Consider the following 6000-nt stretch of genomic DNA (forward strand, 5'->3'; position numbering starts at 1 on the left):
TAAAACGTTTGTGGAAAAGTCTCATAACCGCGCCGCACCGTCACGCCTACACGGCAGTCTTAAGATGGAGGTGTACTCCTAATCGGTTTCTACACGGCATCTTACCGGGAACGCTTAATCGCTTGGCGTTACGTCTTTAGCGGTAGGGTGGTAATTAGCCACGGCCGAAGCCTCAAATCGAACGGGGACCTCCAACTTTGAATGCGCACATTCCGCCACGGAGGTAATTAACGTCATAGTATTTCTTAGTCACAATAAAATATGTTTTGCAATACTTATAATTCATCTAAACTTACAATAATAATTATAATTTAGCCAGCTAGGGTTCCGGCAAAAAAAGTATGATCAATTAGGGTTCCATGGCCAAATAAAATTGGGAACCTCTGCACTAGATGATGCCTTGGACTTCGTTCGCTTGGATATTTTTCTAAAAATATCGCGGGAACTAAAAAGTAGCCTATTTGTTAAATTAAGGGTAAGTATAAGATATTATCTCTTTTCTAAATTTCAGCCAAACCGGTTCAGTTTTTTTGGCGTGAAGGAGTCATTTTTATCTCGTGGTATATAAAGTCGAACTAAGTATAATCTAATAGAAACATTAGGTATTTTAGTATGAACAAGCTAGTAAAGTTCGGATACCCATTCATTCGGGAGTAGGTATTCGAAATTGAAGTTGATGATACTAAAATTGTTTTGTGACACAAACAATTCGTTTGAGCTCTAGCAATCCAAAGTTTGCGACTTTCAACGCATAAATCCTGCCTTCGCACTTAGGCTTACCATCTGACCGGATAAAACCGGTCTAGACCGGCTTTTTAGAGTTAAGGCCGGACTCCAGCCGGATTTTAATCAATACCGGATTTTTGTCACTCCACAATGAACCCTAGGCAGAGTGAACTACATACAATGAACTGTAACCAGAACGTTAGCAAAAACTTAGCGTTATTATTATACTACCTAAACACATGCCAATACCAATAACCATTTGCCTCATTTTGTAGTTTTTGTGATTTAGTATTTTTCAACCCCGCAATGTATAGCGTGCAAAACTCCGGTCAATGCCCCACCTACGACATGGCATTAACTCCGAATGGCTTACTTATGCAACATTCGTTGACCTCTAGCGTCAGTACCCGTAGTACAAGATGTTACGTCTCACCAAACGAAACCAAATTCGAGAGTCGAAATACTTCCGCGTTACAGTAAACTGGATCTTAAATGCCTTGTCTTAAAGCTCAAGTTTGTCTACACTTCTACAGCCAGCGCTCCAAGCGGAAACATTGCGAAATTAAAATCAGTGGCATTGAATATTTGACTTCAATTCAAGGCTGTTTAGGTCCATTTTGCTGTAACGCGGAAGTATTTCGACTCTCGAATTTGGTTTCGTTTGGTGAGACGTAAAATCTTGTACTACGGGTACTGTAGATGTTTTATTTTGTTTCTTGAACTTTTACAAAATATAGGTTCTTTTTCCGCGTTTTTTAGGGTTCCGTACCTCAAAAGGAAAAACGGAACCCTTATAGGATTACTTTGTTGTCTGTCTGTCTGTCAAGAAACCTATAGGGTACTTCCCGGTGACCTAGAATCATCAAATTTGACAGGAAGGTAGGTCTTATGTGGTTATATCACAAGAAAAAATTAAAATGTGTTCATGAACAATTATTGCTATTTTCAACTTTCAAAGTAAGATTATATACCAAGTGGGTATCATATCAAAGGGTTTAACTTTTAAATTCTAAAACAGATTTTCATTTATTTTTAAAATGTCGATAAAACACGATTGTGGTACGGAACCCTCAGTGCGCGAGTCTGACTCGCACTTGGCCGGTTTTTGTACAGAAATCAGGATTTTTTTGCTTGCGACCTGTTGCCTGGTAACCCTACTCCCACTACAATGGAGTAATTTACAAACTAGCTCTTTGGCGAGGTTACAGGATTTATTGTGTATCCTAAACTTCATTCTTCTAATAATTTATCACTTTTGGGCCGTCTGCTATACTGCTTAGGGCCCAATCTCACTAGGAAGCGGAGCGGCGGCGCAACCAATCGCCAACAAAGTGTACTTCACCTAGTGTCCGCTAGGTTGCGCAACCAATTTTGTGACGGTCTCGGCGACCGGGATCATCCACCGGTGGCGCAACCACTAATATGTATAGAACTATTTGGCGTCTCACTCACTCGACCGCCAGTTGCGCTACCAGGGACACCCCTAAACACCTCAAGACACCACGGTAGCGCAACCGGTGCAGTGGCGTCACCATGGTGTCCTAGTGGAATATTGGACTACTAAAGCTTTTATACGCTTTTTATTAGATATGCGTGCCCGGGATCGAACCCTGAACTCCCCGACTAGAAGGCCGACGTCTTAACCACTAGGCTATCACCGCTTCGGTGTGCCATCTCCTCGGGCGAGAGAATCGCGGCGATAGTCTTACCGTGTGATAAAATTCGATACAAACTCTATGAGCGATAGAGTTCTCTCCACAGGGCGATACTATCGCGGCGATATGACGAGTGACTCTAGACGAGTATAGCGTCACGTACTCGTCGCGTCTCGCGGCGATACTATTGAGTCTCACGGCGATACCATTGAGTCTCGCGGCGATACCGCCACGCTTGGACGATCTATAGATCGTCCAAGCCGCCACGTTACGCCACAGTTGAGAGGAGCAGCCAGGCGTTACGATCACGTCACTCGACGATTCGTTGCGGTCTCGTGGCGTTTCGATACGTGACGACACGCTGCGCTTCCGGAATTATCGTAGTACTTACCGTGGAGATTATCCGACGATAGTAGGACGGACTCGTTGCGATTCTCTCGTCCGTAGAGATGGCCCCTAAGACAGCTTAAATTCAGAGTTTATTTCGGTCACTAATACAACTGAAGTGGTGTTCAACGTTTTAATCACTTCGCCAAATAAATCCGAATGTCACTGACACGCCGCGCCGCCCTACGAGGCTCTTCAATTTCATTTATTTGAAACAAAACCCCCTCGGAATCCTCACAGGCTCGGTCAATATTTATTCTTAAGACAAATTAATTTTTTTGAGTGAAACGTAATTCAATCTTCGGATTCGTGAAAATATCTGATTACATTTCAAAGGAGAACATCAAAACAATTTTTTGAAATCTCAAATAGATAAGTAGAGCGTAGCTTGGGTAGGTATTAACCTTCATGTGAAATATACTTAGAGGTTAACTGTTAAAAGTCAATGTTTTAATGATAATTATTACGATATTACAAGAGGATGCCCGCGACTTCGTACAACATGATTTAGGTTTTTAAATTCCGAGGGAACTCTCTGGTTTTCCGGGATAAAAAGTAGGTCACTCTCCAGGTCTTAATCTATAGTCTATACCCATGCAAAAAATCCGTTGCACCGTTGCAACGCGATTGAAGGACAAACCAACAAACAAACACACTTTCATTTATAATAGGGGTAGTGATTAAATCCAGAGGCTCTTTTTATCCCCGAAAATCAAAGAGTTCCCACTGGATTTATAAAAACCTAAATCCACGCGGACGAAATCGCGAGTGACAGTCTATCACGATCAGCCTATCGCCGGGCCACAACTGAGCACAGATCTCTTCTCAGAATGATGATGTTCTCAGAGGAGATCTGTGCAGGAATCTAACTCGCGTCTTCTAGGATAGCACCCGACGCTCTGACCACTAATCTACGGTGCACTTGCTGCGAGTGACGAAAGTGATATGTATGTTCACTCAGTACTGAAGCGACTCGCAACCGGTCCGCAATTTTTGATCATCATCATCATCATCAACAAATAGACGTCTCTATATACTCTGGACATAGGTCTCTTGTAGGGACTTCCACGCGCCGCGGTCTTGCGCCGCCGCCATCCAGCGGCTCCCTGCGACTCGTCTGATGTCCTCCGTCCACCTAGTGGGGGGTCTTCCAACGCTGCGTCTTCCGGTGCGAGGTCGCCATTCCAGCACCTTGGGACTCCAACGTCTATCAGTTGTACGAACTATGTGCCCTGCCCATTGCCACTTCAGCTTCTCAACCCGTTGAGCTATGTCGGTTACTCTAGTTCTCCTACGGATCTCCTCATTTCTGATTTGATCACGTAGAGAAACTCCAAGCTTTTCTCTATCACCCGCTGAGTGACTCTGAGCTTTCTTATGAGGCCCATAGTTAGCGACCATGTCTCGGATCCATATGTCATCACTGGCAACGCGCACTGTTCGAAGACTTTGGTCTTCAAGCACTGAGGAATTTTGGACAAGAAGACATCTCGAAGCTTCCTGAACGCTGCCCAACTGAGTTGAATTCGGCGGTTGACCTCTTTCTCGAAATTTGACCTACACAACTGGATTGTGTGTCCTAGGTATATATATACTCGTCTACAATTTCGAGTGCAGAGCTCTCAACGATAACTGGATGGGGCCGGACCAATTTTTGATATGTAGTATGTATTTAAAATTATTTAGATGTTACCTTACTGTTTGGAACAGGTATAAATTCGATCTCACAAGGGCTTTTCTGTCTGGGCGCAGGGCGCAGGGCGGATAAGGGTGCGCACCTGAGCGCCAGACGACTGAGATTAATGGTGGGCTTCCGAGCGCGGCTGTTGAACTGGCGCTGTTCCGTGCTTTGTTGTACTTTGGAGCATGTCTGAAACAGTGCAGTTGGAACGTAAACAAACCATGCATGCACTCTTTATTCGACATTGTTGACCTTTCAATGGGTTGATTAACATGATCAACCCATCGCCGAACAACTACTAGGTCTTCTTTCAGAATGAGAAGGGGTTAGGCCATTAGTCTACTATGCCTGACCAGGGCCTGACCAGACCAGACCTGACCAGACCAGACCAAGTATATAGACGTCTCTATATACTCTGGGCATAGGTCTCTTGTAGGGACTTCCACGCGCCGCGGTTTTGCGCCGCCGCCCTGCGACTCGTCTGATGTCGTCTGTCCACCTAGTGGGGGGTCTTCCAACGCTGCGTCTTCCGGTGCGAGGTCACCATTCCAGCACCTTGGGACCCCAACGTCTATCGGTTGTACGAACTATGTGCCCTGTCCATTGCCACTTCAGCTTCGCAACCCGTTGAGCTATGTCGGTTACTCTAGTTCTACTATACTTAGTAGAACTAGAGTACTATAATCAGTAGCTCATTAACAGTAGTTGCAATAAGTATTTAAAGAATTTACCTTACTGCATTTCGAGATAGCATAATTCCAGGTCATTTGGAGGAATGCCAAGTAGGAGCTAGGTACGCTATCTTTGTGCTAATTCCTTGACGATAAGATAAGCTAGGACTTTGATTAACCTAGGCTAGATTTCTACGAACTGTTTGCATTCCGTGACAGTCAACTATTATGAGTACCTAACTTGTAGTAGCTTATGCTCGCGACTTCTCCGGGCGTCCCCTCCACGATTGCCATCACGACCTGTCGCGTACTATACGTGGAGAATGTTATCTTTATGTGTTTACTCACAAAGTTACTTCAGCGTGAAGCCAGTGCACGTTAAGGGGAAGTTAATCAATCGAGGGAAATTAATGGACCGCAAGAAGGAAAACTCACAAGAGTAGGTAGGTACGGAATTCTGCAAAATAAGTGATCTATGTGACCTCATTTATCAATTAAGGTCCCTTAAATATATTCTTGGCGACGATAACAAACGGCACTTTCACGAAACTTCTGCCGTGTTTTTCCTTGATTGCTGTATAAAGTTAGCTTTTTACAGGACAAGACTAAAACCACGCGACAAAAATAATTTGTAACATTGAAACTATCTCTTTTTTAAACCCGTATTTTACCAATTAATTGCTGTATTATATACATAGGTATACTGTTGATTCCATATAGTTTCATGTGTGGGTACCTAAAGACCAAATTTCCTATGACCACCTGGCATTCCCCTTTTCTGCCTTCCTCATCCCGCTTCTCATCACTTTTTTGAGGTCATCGATCCATCAAGCTGGAGGTCACCTACACTACGCAAAGTCATAAAAACAATTTTTGACAA

Source organism: Maniola hyperantus, chromosome 3 (genome assembly GCF_902806685.2).
Source record: "Maniola hyperantus chromosome 3, iAphHyp1.2, whole genome shotgun sequence".
Lineage (NCBI taxonomy): Eukaryota > Metazoa > Arthropoda > Insecta > Lepidoptera > Nymphalidae > Maniola > Maniola hyperantus.